Source organism: Leucoraja erinacea, chromosome 14 (genome assembly GCF_028641065.1).
Source record: "Leucoraja erinacea ecotype New England chromosome 14, Leri_hhj_1, whole genome shotgun sequence".
In the NCBI taxonomy this organism is placed as follows: Eukaryota; Metazoa; Chordata; class Chondrichthyes; order Rajiformes; family Rajidae; genus Leucoraja; species Leucoraja erinaceus.
Genome location: NC_073390.1, coordinates 23,330,914 through 23,346,262, shown reverse-complemented (window position 1 = coordinate 23,346,262; position 15,349 = coordinate 23,330,914). Strand labels below are relative to the sequence as shown.

The following is a 15,349-nucleotide window of genomic DNA, read 5'->3' as shown; positions in this document are numbered from 1 at the left end:
TGTGGCTTCACAAATTGGGGGGGGGGTTTGGTGGGGGGGGGGGGGGGGGGGGGGGTTGGGCAATAAGGAATGTGGAGAAGAAAAGATCAGGGATGAAATTAAAAAATGAAAAATAACAATTTGTATTTCAGATTTTCAACAAGTCCACTCCACCACCAGACCCAACAGTAGAGCAACAGGTCCCATGGAGGGGAGGGGAGGGGGGTCACATGACTAGGCATGCACCTGCGTCATGACGCTGGTGTCGTCCGAGCGTGGGCGTGTCATGTGACCGGCGCGACAGCTGAGGCCGGGCAGGAGGGCGGCGGCGGACATTTTGTGAGCGGCGGCCGAAGGGAAGAGCAGCGGCAGGTGAGAGCCGGGGGAGTGTACGGGAGCTCCGGCGGGTCTCTCCCTTGGATTCAACCTCCGCGGAGACTTTTTCTTTCCCTCCGCGCGGCAGTGGCAGTGGCCGCGGGATGGGGCAGCTCCTGCAGTGGCCGCAGCACTGGACTGCGGCGGACATTTTGTGGAGGGTGGTCCCGGGGGGGATTTGGGGGGCAGGAGGACACCCCCGGGCTGAGGCCGTAGCTCTGCCCCAGGCTGCACCCTGTCAGCCGGGTTGGGGGCAGTGTGGGCATCCCGGGGGTGGGATGTGGGAGGGTGGAGGTGATTAGTAAGGGGGGGGGGGGGGGGCTTCCATTAATCCTGGGGAGTGTCTCCCTTTCCTTCCCAGCCCTTTCCACCCCTCTCTCCCCACGTTCACTCCTCCCTCCCACGCTCTCCTCTCACCACACCGTAATTTGGGGGAGATTATCTCCCCGCCCCTCTCCTCCGACTACCAATAAAGGCAGCACCAAAGGGAAGCACACCCAACCCCAGATCCCACATCCATCCCCTGCACTCAGAGAAGCCTTCCTTGAAATGAGACATCAAGTCATGTACTGGTTTGCGCACTCTCTCCTCCCTATGCCAGCTCCATTGAATGACAATGAACCGCAGATGATGGTTTCGAAATTAAAAGACAAAGTGCTGGAGTAACTCAGCAGGTCAGATAGCATATTTGGAGAATATGGATAGGCGATGCGTCGGGTCTGGTCTGAAGGAGGGTCGCGACCCAAAATGTCACCTAACCATGTTATCCAGAGATGTTGCCTTGTGACCCTCTGAGTTACTCCATCACTTTGTGTCTTTTATTTCCCCCCAAGATCTGTTGTCACCCTTTGACGGGCAGGGTACCTCTCGTTAACTGGATGGCATTTCAGTAGAAAATATATTGACTGGTTTGATCTCAGCCTAGTTTGGTGACTTGAAACCCTGGGAATGAAGTAGGTTACAGAGCGGTGCCTGATCCATCGTGGTCACTGAGCTCCTCATCATTGAAAGGATCTACAGATGCTCTGCCTGAAAAAGGCAACAAATATAAAAGACCCACATGCTCCTGGCCACGCTCTCATTTTACTCCTATCATTGGGGGGGAAAGTACAGGAGCCTGAAAACCATGACATTCAGGTCAAGAACAGCTTCCTCCCAACAACCATCATCAGGCTCTTGAACACTACACAACACTGACCTCAACTTCTGTGAACTGCCTTTGGTTGCACTAAGGACTTCAGTTTTTTGTACTACAGTATTGTGGTTATTGATTTATTGATTTTTTATTTATTATGTATTATTTGTGTGTACCATTTATGGGCTATGCACTCAATTTCTCCCTTGCCCCTCTCCATGCCAACTCGATTGAATACCAAGATCGATAGACAACCTTTGAAGGGTAGTGTACCTCTAGTTAACTAGGTGGCATTACCATCTCAATGCCACCAGATTTCATTTTTTCGATTTCTGCCTTATGTCTGTTTTGTAGCATCTAGCTCTGTGAGTGTGAATTCGCTGACATCAGAATGTTAGCCTGGTATTTTTTTATATGTTCTTCAGAACTTGAACCAATGACTTTCTAGCTCTGGAGAGTGCTTTCGCTTGAGTGATGGCTTTCACTAATTTTGCTTGGGGAAAAGTGAACCTTTGGAATTCTCTGACCCAGAGACTTGTGAAGACTAGTAATATGATTCAGCTATTGTATATTTAACTGGCCCAAAGGTAATCCACGCCCAGTATCAGTTTGTCCATTGGCAGTGTTTAAACATTCTGCAATATGTCAGGGAATAGTAAATAGGACAGGAAATTAGAAGGGGGAAGTTAGAAGAAGGGATCATACAAACTAATGTTGTTTTTGTTAGCATTTAGTTTAGGGGGTGATTTGGTCAAACCTTTCAAGAAACTGAGGAATCAGTTGGCTATATAGTGGGAAACATTTTTCTCTGATGGAATGTCTGAAACTAGGAGGTCCTAAAATTAGAGTTAATCTATGTGGGGTGTAATTAGGAAGCCACTTACCTGCAGAGAGTGGTATAAATGATTAGTAAGGGTGTCAGGGGTTATGGGCAGAAGGAGAGAAAGGAAAAATAGATCAGCCATGATTAAATGCCTTGATGGGCTGAATGGCCTAATTCTGCTCCTATAACATGAAGTGTGGAGGTCTTTCTGCAAGTAGTAACTAATAATTAAATCTACGATAATTTAAACAATAATTTCAAGTTTATATTTATCATAAGCACCAGATCTGAACAGAAATAATGGAAGACTTGCTGCACCTTTACAGGCACGTGTGGTAAAGGTGGGTATGTAGAATTAGGTCATGGATCAGCCATTATCTCATTGAATGACAAAACATGCATTGGGGCTGGGCATATAATGGAATTGCCTACTGGTATACTTCGATTACTTATCAGAACAGATTCCAGATAAATAGTCTACATTTGACACAATAGTTTTTGTATATTGATCTGTCATATTGATATTGGTATATTGATATTGTCATCACATTGAATAAGGTGCAATTTTGCACCAGTCACAAAAAATCAAGAAGGCTAGTAATTGATTGAAATTTACTAGCATTTATAATTAAATTATGTTGGCAGCTGCATTGATCCAGTATTAAATCGGTGCAATATCTTTAACTGGAACAGTATACCTTAGTAACAAATAGCTGCTTCATCTTTACTTCATATTTCCTTATGACACAGGAAGCCATTTGAACCATTGAGTCTGTATGCCAGTTTTCGGAGCCGTCCCACACTCCCATTTTTTTCCGTTCAAACGTGTTAGTTAATCAATTCCATCCTGTTTTTTCTATCACCCACCTACATTAGAGGCAGTGTACTGTAACGTACATTGCCACCAATGTAAGTGGGTGATCAGAAATCAGATGTTTTTTTACTAAATTTTTAAGAAAATACTTGCCATCATTGGGCGAATGTACAAACGCGCTCAATTGAATGAAAATCTGTATATTTTTAATTCATTCAAGGGGTGTGCTCTTTCCAAACTAAGGCAGAATTTAATTGACCATTAAGTTACCTTTGAGAAGTTGGTGTGAGCTGCTGCCTTGAACTGCTGCAGATCTTAAGGTGTGGGTAAACCCACGGTGCAGGGAGGGAGTTCCAGGATTTTTTCCCAGTGCCGGTGAAGGAATGGTGATGTATTTCCAACTTGGACACATGTGTGACATGGAGGGCAACTACCAGCTGGTGATGTTCCAGTGTTCTTGCTGTCCTTGCCCTTCTAGCTGGTGGATACTAGTAGGTTTGCAAGGATATAGAATCTGTTTTGGGAGAAAATGGGATACAAAGTGTATTTTGATTCTGCTCTTCTCCGGTAATGTGAAACCCTTAAGAACCTTTACTGCTTTGTTTTAAGATCACTTTCTGGTTGCTCAGCACATTTGAAACATTAGTTTAGCCTTGAGGAAGATTTGATCTCTGCATTTCACATTGTTAGTTTGCAATAAAGTACAAGTAAATAACCAGCCTACAACATTAAGTTGCCTAAACAAAGCCTATTGCATTTTTGTTTGTGCTACATGTGGTGGCTGTGTCCTCGTGTCTTCATGTAAAATGAGAATGAATTAAAGTTTAAAATAAACTGACGTTCTTTCTCATCCATGTGTTGCTTCTTGGCAACATCCAGTATATTTTTATTTCTATACCACTCTAGTCTTTCAAGTTGAGTTGCGGGCGGCACAGTGGGGTAGCAGTAGAGTTGTTGCTTTACGGCACCATAGCCCGTGTTTGATCCTGTCTACGGGTGCTGTCAGTACAGAGTTTGCACATTCTCCCTGTGACCATATGGGATTTCTCTGGGTGCTCCGATTTCCTCACACATTCCAAAAATGTGTGGGTTTGTAGGGTAATTGGCTTCTGTAAATTGTTCCTAGTGTAGAATAGAACAAGTATACAGGTGATTGTTGATCAGCGCAGACTCGATGGGCTGAAGGGCCTATTTCCACGCTGAATCTCTAAACTGCTGAATAAACAAACATGTCCACCAGCTAAATGTTCTGAAATCTGAAGCCGCAGTTGTCAGTTACCATCCCTGTTCTCCAGTCTTAGACTGTTCCATACCTTGACGAGTAACTTGAAACTTTGCTGCCTTCCATGTTGTCCTTTTAATCCCCAGTGATCCTCAGACTAATTTTTCTGCCACCAGTAAGAGCATCTATTTTTTGCTTTTTGTGATTTCAACCTTCCCTTAGTTAATTTCCATGTCTCATTTCCCTTTATGACATAGGAGGCCCATCAAATCGGTGCTAGCTCTTTGTATTCCCATTTTCAAGGTAATATCACGTGCAATTTATTTTCCCATCATTCTCATCAACTTCTACGTATTGTACCATTCACCTCCACATTGGGCCATTTTATTGTGGCTAATTAATCCAATGGTCTTTGGGAAAGGGGATGCTTATGGAGCACCTAGGGAAACTGGGGACAGTCACAGAGAGCCTGCAAATTTCACACGGACAGCTTTGGAGTTCAGGATTGAAACCAAGTCATTGGAGATTGAAGCAGTAGCTCTAACACCTGTGCTACTTTGCTCATAAATTTACTCATGGAATACTTGGAAAAATCTCTGGACATCATAATATTCCAGCATTCTGGTCAACTTCCCTTCAGGTCTCAATTAATGACTTTGTTGCTATGGTCTGACATACACCAGGTCCAGTTACCATCTGTACTTGCTGATCAGTATTGCTTTCTGATTAGCAATGAACAACTTCAAAAGGTTCATGCTTTCAAACCTTGCCACATCCCTGACCATGTCTCCAATAATCTATCTCTCCCAGATGTATAACCACCCTGTTTAACAGATCCAGGCCTCTTAGTCTTTAAATGTAAATACTAGCAGTCCCCAAGTTAAGACTGTGTTCAGTTCCTGAAAATCGTTTGCAACGCAAACTTTTTAAAGTTGGATATAAATGAAACCAATGTGTGGGAGAGGATCACAGACACAGGAGAGCAAATAAGTGTGGGTAGTGGAGCTGTCTGCCAGCAAGCCAAACCCACAGACTCCGTAAGTGAGCAAATGAGTCTGCCTGGCTTGACCTATCCTGATTGGTGCAGTTCAGGGGTTTGGGTTTAGAGAGAGGGCATGTGGAAATACTCTGCTCCCACCCAGTAGAAAATGCCTGCAGCATGGCAGCAACCAACAAATCCACCCCCATCCATTGTGATAGTCTCCCAAATGCTCATCTGTATGTACAAACCGGGCATTTGTAATCCAAGGAGGACCTCGGTCCGCCTCTGGGTCTGTCCTCCATTATTCCTGAGCCTCAACTTTTCCATTTCGTTCCTCCCTTTGCAAGTTGTTCTTTTGAAGCTATTCTTCAGTCAAACGTTCAGTCATGTCTGCTAAGTTGTTCAGGTTGCCCTTGTCAAATCTTGTCAGTATTCCTGTGAAATATAGCAACACCTTTGGAGAATTTGGATAGGTGGTGTCAGGATCCTAAAGGGCTCCCGACCTGGAACTTTACCTATCTGTGTTCTCCAGAAATGCTGCCTGACCCACTGAATGACTCTAGTACTTTGTGTCTCTTTTTGTGAAATATGGCAAAATGTTTTGTTTATAGAGGATATGTTTAAATGTTGATGGACACAAAATGTTGGAGTAACTCACCGGATCAGGCAGCATCTCTAGAGAAAAGGATTAGGTGGTGCTTCGGGTTGAGACCCTACTTCAGCTTAAATGGGAACTGATTAATTCAGAGGAATGCGCAGGTAGTTCTGTGATAACATGGGTATCCACAATGCGAATTGGATCTAATGCAATCAATGAATTAGGAACACTACTTGTATTGCGCATACCTAATTTGTTATTATGTGATTTTGATTGGGAATTAGAGAACCACTTAAAGGTTACTTTGCCAATTGACACGCTGAAAATAAGCTGAAAATAACACAATGGTTTTTATAACCCCGTTTTCAATAGCACGAGGTTTCTTGGGAACATAACTATCACATTATAGTAGAACAATCTGTATGATGTCATATAATCTTGATGTATGATATATCATCTTGTAGTCGTGAACTGGTGTTATATATAATTTTGTCGTGACAATGACTGTTGTTTGTTTCAAATTTAGTTGATGGAGGACAAGAGATATTCTCCATCTTCTGTTTGATACCTCCAGAAATGCCGATGAATTTAGTACAATGTTCATTTGTGGATTAATTGCTCAATTTTGTTTTGGGAAAGTTGTCGTATCAATTTGTGACTTTGATCTCTGGAAAATTAGAATAATAAATCTGGGTCCTTGATCATTTTTTTTAATTGTGTGGACATTTTAACTTCAAACTATAAAATAGATTTTTATACTTCTTCTTCTTGCGTATGGCATGCACAGCCTAAAGTTGTAGGACAACTTGTTCTATTTGGTCTTATATGATTGTGCACACCAGGTTGATTGCATTAGTCAAAACAGGTGAAGGTTGCAATCTCCCACCCCAAGATTTTTATACCTTAAGATCTTTTTAAGTTTTTCTTGGGAAATAAGGGTTGCAGTGAAACAAAATCTTGCTTATCCTTAGTTTGCAGTGTTGGACAGGGCTTCATAAACGGCAACAGTTTGGATAATGACATAGTGGTCTGTACATACAATTGACTGTACTTGTTTGGAGAATGGTCTGAGATGATAAGAGCATTGGACTATGTTAAATATCATTGTCCAAAGTGCTCTGCAGCATTTTAAGATCAGTGGAAAATGGAATGTACGTGTTTTATTTGAATCAGATAACCATGTCATGACCTTGTTTCTGGTTTGAATTCTGTATTTGTCAGAGAGATAGCTAATCAGACTTCTTCAAGACAAACAGTAAATTGTGTGGGGTTGAGGGAGTTCAGCAAGTAAAACAATAATTGAACAGAGAAAGTCATGAATGAGCAGGAAAACCATAAAGTTTAGTTTAGAGATAGAGTGGAAACAGGCCCTTCAGCCTACTGAGTCAGCACAAACCAGTGACCACATGTTCATACTAGTTCTATTATATGTAATAGGGACAATTTACAGAATCAGACTAACCTGCAAACCTGTATGCATGTCTTTGGAGAGTGGGAAGAAACCGTAGCACCACAGGGAGAATGTACAAACTGTACAGACAGTACCCGAGGATCAAACCTGCGCCTCTCATGCTGTAAGGCAACAACCACTGTGCCACCCGAAGTACTGAACAAAACCTACCACAACTTGGTGACAGTTTTTAAGCAGCTGTATGACTGAAAATTATTTTTCAGTTGTAAATTAGCTCGTCCCCAATCTTTTACCTCCAAGATTTGTTTTGTTCGTTCATTCCTCTAAACCCCACATTAATAATTAGAAGTATGGAGAAGGGTTTCGGCCTGAAACATTGCCTATTTCCTTCGCTTCATAGATGCTGCTGTTTCTCCAGCATTTTTGTCTACCTAATAATTAGAAGCTTGGATCAGAAGTATTGGCTAAATCATTTTTCAGTTGCAAATTAGCTAGTCTCCCAATCTTTTTCCTCCAAATCTTTTGCTCTTTCATCCCTCTGAATCCCACAATTAGAAGCTTGGATTAGGAGTATTGGCTAAATTCTGCTGTTTTAATCAGGTCCCACTTCATGGTATCATCTGGGCTTCTGTTTCATTGCATAAAACTGGAGAATGCAGCATAGCCAGTGCTGTTTTTTGTGATGCGATTTGAGTCATTAATGTTAAGATCGTACAACACTATTTAATGAATGGTGCTCTCCCACGGTCTTGACCAAGATGGTGGTAACTGCACTTCATAAAAAGACAGATGGGATTTTTTTACATTGCTACTATTTGGATCTTGATCATCACAGCAGATCTAGCTGATTCACTCTATTTGAAACACTGGAGTATCTTGAGGGTTACATTTCTGTTGATCTATCTTGGGTTTACTAATTCTCATGTTACCGTTATGTTGAGCAAAACACAAATTGCTGGTGGCACTCAACGGGTCAGGCAGCATCTGTGGAGGGAATGAATAGCCATTTTGGGTTGGGACCCTTCTTCAGGCTATCTATAATAATATTATTTGTTGAAATTAATACCAGCTTTACCTACGAATGAATGAGTGTTTTTCAGTGATTAAAGTGAGTCCTTGTAATATGTCTATTTGATAGCAGATCAGCTGGCCTTAGGATTTGTAGGTAGACACAAAATGCTAGAGTAAACATAGAAACATAGAAATTAGGTGCAGGAGTAGGCCATTCGGCCCTTCGAGCCTGCACCGCCATTCAATATGATCATGGCTGATCATCCAACTCAGTATCCTGTTCCTGCCTTCTCTCCATACCCTCTGATCCCCTTAGCCACAAGGGCCACATCTAACTCCCTCTTAAATATAGCCAATGAACTGGCCTCAACTACCCTCTGTGGCAGAGAGTTCCAGAGATTCACCACTCTCTGTGTGAAAAACGTTTTTCTCATCTCAGTTTTAAAGGTCCCTTATCCTTAAGCTGTGACCCCTTGTCCTGGAATTCCCCAACATCGGGAACAATCTTCCTGCATCTAGCCTGTCCAACCCCTTAAGAATTTTGTAAGTTTCTATAAGATCCCCTCTCAATCTCCTAAATTCTAGAGAGTATAAACCAAGTCTATCCAGTCTTTCTTCATAAGACAGTCCTGACATCCCAGGGATCAGTCCGGTGAACCTTCTCTGCATTTGCTCAATGGCAATAATGTCCTTCCTCAGATTTGGAGACCAAAACTGTACGCAATACTCCAGGTGTGGTCTCACCAAGACCCTGTACAACTGCAGTAGAACCTCCCTGCTCCTATACTCAAATCCTTTTGCTATGAAAGCTAACATACCATTCGCTTTCTTCACTGCCTGCTGCACCTGCATGCCTACTTTCAATGACTGGTGTACCATGACACCCAGGTCTCGCTGCATCTCCCCTTTTCCTAATCGGCCACCATTTAGATAATAGTCTGCTTTCCTGTTTTTGCCACCAAAATGGATAACCTCACATTTATCCACATTAAACTGCATCTGCCAAACATTTGCCCACTCACCCAGCCTATCCAAGTCACCTTGCAGTTTCCTAGCATCCTCCTAACAGCCAACACTGCCCCCCAGCTTAGTGTCAGCCGCAAACTTAGTAGAATAGTAGAATAGTAGAATAGTTTCTTTATTGTCATTGTAACATGGGCCATGTACAACGAAATTTAAAATGTCAGCCAGTCAGTGCAGCATTCAAACATTTCTAAAGCTAACGAAACATCCACGGTAAAATAATAAAGATAAGCAATAAATAAAAAACACAGACAAAGCACGCATACACACCCAACCCTCCATCCTTCTGTCGATTTCACCGTTACCACAGTCCCTTAGTCTGTATCGCCCCTGCGTTCCTTGGCGGCCACATTTAGTGCTTTTATAGCAGTGGGGTAAAAACTGTTTTGTAGTCTATTTGTCCTTGTCCTTGTGGATCTGTACCGTCTGCCTGACGGCAACAGTTCAAACAGGGAGTGTCCGGGGTGGGAGATGTCCTTTATTATATTCTGGGTTTTTTTGGTGCAGCGGGAACTGTGTAGGTCCTCCAAGGTAAGGAGAGGGCAGCCGACAATCCTCTGGGCGTTGTCAATGGCCCTCTGGAACGCTTTCCTCTGAGCCACTGTGCAGCTGGTGTACCACACGCATACACAGTATGTTAGTATGCTCTCAATGGAGCACCGATAAAAGGACAGCAGCAGCCTCTGAGTGATGTTGTTCTTCCTGAGCACCCGCAGGAAGTGCAGTCTCTGCTGGACCTTTTTCAGCAGCGCAGTGGTGTTCACGCTCCACGTCAGGTCCTCCTCAATGTGGATTCCCAGGAAGCGGAAATCCGCCACCCTCTCTACACAGTCCCCTCTGATGGTCAGTGGTACCATGTCCGTTTTGTTTTTCCTGAAGTCTATTATTACCTCCTTCGTCTTTGAGGTGTTGAGGAGCAGGTTATTTTCTTCGCACCACCCTGTCAGCTGCTCCACCTCATCCCGGTAGGCGTACTCGTCCCCCGCGGAGATGAGTCCCACCACTGTAGTGTCATCCGCAAATTTGACAATGGTGTTGCTGTGGTGGACTGGGGTGCAGTCATGCGTGTAGATGGTGTAGAGCAGGGGGCTCAGTACACAGCCCTGTGGAGAGCCGGTACTGAGGCTGAGGGCCGTGGATGTGTGATGGCCCACTCTGACTCTCTGGCTTCGACCCGACAGGAAGCTATTTATCCACGTACAGGTGGAGTGTGGAAGTCCCAAGTCCCCCAGTTTGTCCACCAGTTTGTGGGGAAGGATAGTATTAAAAGCAGAGCTGTAGTCCACAAAGAGCATCCGCACGTAGCTCCCCCGCTGCTCCAGGTGAGACAGTGCAGCATGGAGAGCTGTGGCTACAGCGTCCTCTGTGGATCTATTCGCTCTGTACGCAAACTGGTGGGGGTCAAAGCTTCGGGGCAGAAGTGATGTGATGTGACCCCGGACCAGTTTTTCAAAACACTTCATCACCACTGGTGTGAGTGCGACTGGCCGGTAGTCGTTGAGGCTGGAGATGTTGTTTTTTTTGGGCAAGGGGACTATGGTGGAGGATTCCAGACAGGGTGGAACAGTGGACTGGGCCAGAGACTGGTTAAAAATCCTCGTCCAGACTCCAGCCAGCTGGTCTGCGCAGTCCTTCAACACGCGTCCAGAGACGCCGTCCGGACCAGTAGCCTTCCTTGGATTGATGGCCCGCAGAGTGCGCCTCACCTCATGCTCCTCTATCTTGAGGGGTAGGCTGCTGTAGACCATGTGCTGTGATGTGGCTGTCTCGGGTGGCTCCACTTCAAAGCGAGCAAAGAAGTGGTTCAGCTCCTCTGCCAGCGAGGCGTCACCTTCAACAGCTCCAAGGATGGTCTTATAGTTGGTGAGATACTGGATCCCCTGCCACACCTGCCTGCTGTTATTACTGTCCAGGTGGTCCTCTATCTTCCTCCTGTAATTTGATTTGGCCTCTCTGATGCCTCTCTTCAGGTTAGCTCGGGCCGTGCTGTATAAAGCCCTATCGCCAGACCTAAAAGCGGTGTTCCTCTCTTTCAACAGCCGCTGGACCTCCCGAGTCATCCAGGGCTTCTGGTTGGGGTAGACCCGGATCTGTTTGTCCACTGTGACCGTGTCCATGCAGTTTTTTATGTAGCACAGTACACTGTCTGTGAACACCTCCAGGTCCCGGTGTTCAAACACCTCCCAGTTGGTCCTGTCGAAACAGTCCTGCAGCTGCTGAGAAGCACCATCAGGCCAGGTTGTGATGGTCTTTGTAATGGTAGGAGCGGTTTTCCTGAGGGGGGCATATGCAGGAATTAAGAGCAGGGACATATGGTCCGACTGACCCAGGTGTGGTAGTGGTCTAGCCCTATAGCCCAGCTTGATGTTGGAGTAGACCTTGTCCAGGGTGTTTGCTCCTCTTGTAGCACATTTAACATGCTGGTAGAATTTGGGCAGCATTTTCTTCAAGTCCGCATGGTTAAAACTTGGAGATATTGCCTTCAATACCCTCATCCAGATCATTAATATATATTGTAAATAGCTGGGGTCCCAGCACTGAGCCTTGCGGTACCCCACTAGTCACTGCCCGCCATTGTGAAAAGAACCCGTTTACTCCTACTCTTTGCTTCCTGTTTGCCAGCCAGTTCTCTATCCACATCAATACTGAACCCCCAAAGCCATGTGCTTTAAGTTTGTATACTAATCTCTTATGTGGGACCTTGTCGAAAGCCTTCTGGAAGTCCAGATACACCACATCCACTGGTTCTCCCCTATCCACGCTACTAATTACATCCTCGAAAAATTCTATAAGATTCGTCAGACATGATTTACCTTTCGTAAATCCATGCTGACTTTGTCCAATGATTTCACCACTTTCCAAATGTGCTGTTATCCCATCTTTAATAACTGACTCTAGCATTTTCCCCATTACCGAGGTTAGACTAACTGGTCTGTAATTCCCCGTTTTCTCTCTCCCTCCCTTCTTAAAAAGTGGGGTTACGTTTGCTACCCGCCAATCCTCAGGAACTACTCCAGAATCTAAAGAGTTTTGAAAGAATTATTACTAATGCATCCACTATTTCTGGAGCTACTTCCTTAAGTACTCTGGGATGCAGCCTATCTGGCCCTGTGGATTTATCGGCATTTAATCCATTCAATTTACCCAACACCACTTCCCGACTAACCTGGATTTCACTCAATTCCTCCAACTCCTTTGACCCGCGGTCCCCTGCTATTTCCGGCAGATTATTTATGTCTTCCTTAGTGAAGACGGAACCAAAGTGGTTATTCAATTGGTCCGCCATATCCTTGTTCCCAATCATCAACTCACCTGTTTCTGACTGCAAGGGACCAACATTTGGGTGGTCAGCATCTCTGGAAAGAAGGAATGGGTGATGTTTTGGGTTGAGACCCTTCTTCAGACTGAGAGTCAGGGGAGAGGGAGGCAGATATGGAAGGGTAAGGTGTGAAAACAAGTCATCAAAGGACACGAAGGTCAAGAAAAATGTTGAATAGATCATTGTTAGCGAGGGAAAGATGACAACGAAGCATAGAAAGGTAAAAATTTAATCAGGAGGACAGTCAGACTGGTCGGAGAACTAGGATGGGGAGGGAAAGCAAGGGTTACTTGAAGTTATAGATGTCAATATTCATACTGCTGGGTTGTTAGTTGCCCAAGTGTAGGTGCTGGTGGTAATCATTTAGGCCATTTGGCTATCATCCATGTTAAGAGGTTTGTGAAAATGTGTTTGTCTAAAGGCATTACGTGTAGTACTTCGATCTGTTTCCAAATATTCTTGTTCTGTAACTTTTTATTACAAAGGAAAATATTGTATTAACCATTTTGCTTTCCTACACGGTATGCTGTTCCTGTGAGTTTTCTCTTAACTTGTGACTGCCCCCCAACACTGGCACAATCATTGTTCCCTCATACAATTTATGCAACCACATTCTCCAAGGAGTGACTGCATGGTTGAGCATTGAGAACTTGTAGCATTGCTGCTTTATGCAGGAGTCTAAATAATTGTTTTACATTTCGTCTGCTCTTCCCTTTCTCATCCCAGTTCTTCCACTGTGTGCCCCACCCCCACAAAATATTTTATAACAGCTGTTTTGAATTGATTCATTATGTTGGGTACTCACCATATCTTGTGTTTTCTAATGGGCGGTTTGCATGATGAATATCTGATCAGACTTCACCCCATTGCATATTTTAGTGGTTTTTCGTTGTTCCATATACGATGTTGCATATTCCCTCGAGACATCTGAAGCTTGAGGCATTGATTCTGACTGCATTTGTAGTCTTTATTATCGTTAGTTGGATGGCCTGTCCAAGAGATATAATTTGGACTTGAAGTGTGTGTGATATCTGAGTAGGCTGTTTATTGATGGCTAACCCATCGGCTTCACTTAATTAAATTGTGAGCTTAAGTTTATGTATCATATTTTGGAAATGAAGCCGGAAATGACGTGTACAAAAACTTGGCTTTGCATGGCATGTAAAGGACCAAGATTATCCAACAAACTTAATTCCAGTCGTGGCTAAGATAGCATGGCGAGTTTTCAGCTGAACTTTGAATGGTGACCCAGACTGATGGACTCATTCTGCCACATAAGGTTCCAATACTGTACCCCGGAACCACACGGTGTTTGGTTCAGTCTCCTAGTGGCACGGTTAACGCCCCCAGCAAGTGGGGATACAAGTCCCTGCGAACTTGGCCATGAATCGAGAAGAATGTGCTCAATCAACTCAATAACCACTGTACTGAATAATTCAGTGACAGCCTCCACAGATTCACCCCGAGGTGAAAAATTTGTGTACTATTTTGTGTTCAGCGTAACCATTGAGTGAGTGAAAGCACAGCTGTAAAACGCTGATAGTTGAAAAAAAAAGTATGAAAGGTCCCTTCCCAAAAGGTCACCTATTCATTTTCTCCAGAGATGCTGTCTGGCCCGCTGAGTTAATTCAGCTATTAGTGTCTATCTTCCGTTTAAACCACCGAACCCCCACCCCCATGCTGCTCGACCCGCGGATATCTTTCAGCAGTTAGTTTTTATTTGCTTCGGACTCCAGCATCTAGCCTCCTGTGAAGCCAATATCCGATATCACCCAATTTCAGTTGTCCTTAAAATGTTGTGGAAGAAATCAACTGCAGATAGAGGTTTATACCAAAGATAGACACAACGTGCTGGAGTAACTCAGCGGGTCAGGCAGCATCACTGGAGAAAAGTGATGGACGACGTTTCGGGCAGAGACCCTTCTTCATGCTAAAAGAAAGTGGTAGGGGGCAAGCCCTTCTCGCCTCCGGCTGTGTTCACCCCACCCCCGTCGTTCAACGATCCCGAAACGTCACCCATCCTTTTTTTCTCTCTACAGATGCTGCCTGTCCCGCTAAGTTACTCCCGCACTATGAGTCTGTCCTTAAAATATTATCGTTTGGCGGTTGAGGAATGATGTTACGCCAACACGCTTTGATGAGATGCTTAATTCTATCCCCACGGAGTGTTTTCGACTTCCACACCCGCAGCCAGTTTCTGGTTTAGATATCCCGCTGCATGGGTCGGGCTGCTTTGTCGCATTGCAGACTTCCATTTCCCGGAGCTGCCATTCAAGTGTGAGTTTTTTTGGGAGCAGACCACGCCCAGGTTTAACATTTTTTTCTATAACAAGAACACATTGCAGGCAATAAACGCCGCAGCGAGGTTGAAACGAACACTTTGCAAAGCAGGGTCACTGCAACCTCTATCAGAAGCGAGAGGATAGCACACTGCTGCGATATCCGACTGCTAATACCCTTATATTCAAATGAGGCCACCGCCCCAGCTCTGTTACATTAGATGACTTTGCGAGAGAGTGTTTTGCGGATAGTACGCGAGGCGGTTGGAAAAGCATCTCCTTTTAAAGGGCGCGTCTGTATTTCGCGAGAGAGCTCGTTCTGGGGAAAATGGTACATTATATCAATGAGGAATGAGACCACCGTGCGGCATCAATTGT

The 15,349-nt window shown here is 44.4% G+C and overlaps 1 protein-coding gene across 1 annotated transcript in view; it reads left to right on the top strand.

The window, feature by feature from the left end:
• The first annotated feature begins 216 nt into the window (after nucleotides 1-216).
• LOC129703399 (AP-2 complex subunit mu) overlaps nucleotides 217-15,349 on the top strand; it is a 58,679-nt gene continuing 43,546 nt past the window's right edge. The window contains exon 1 of the mRNA XM_055645800.1: nucleotides 217-351. The gene's annotated coding sequence lies outside the window, so the exon portion shown is untranslated. The remainder of the gene's footprint in view (nucleotides 352-15,349) is intronic.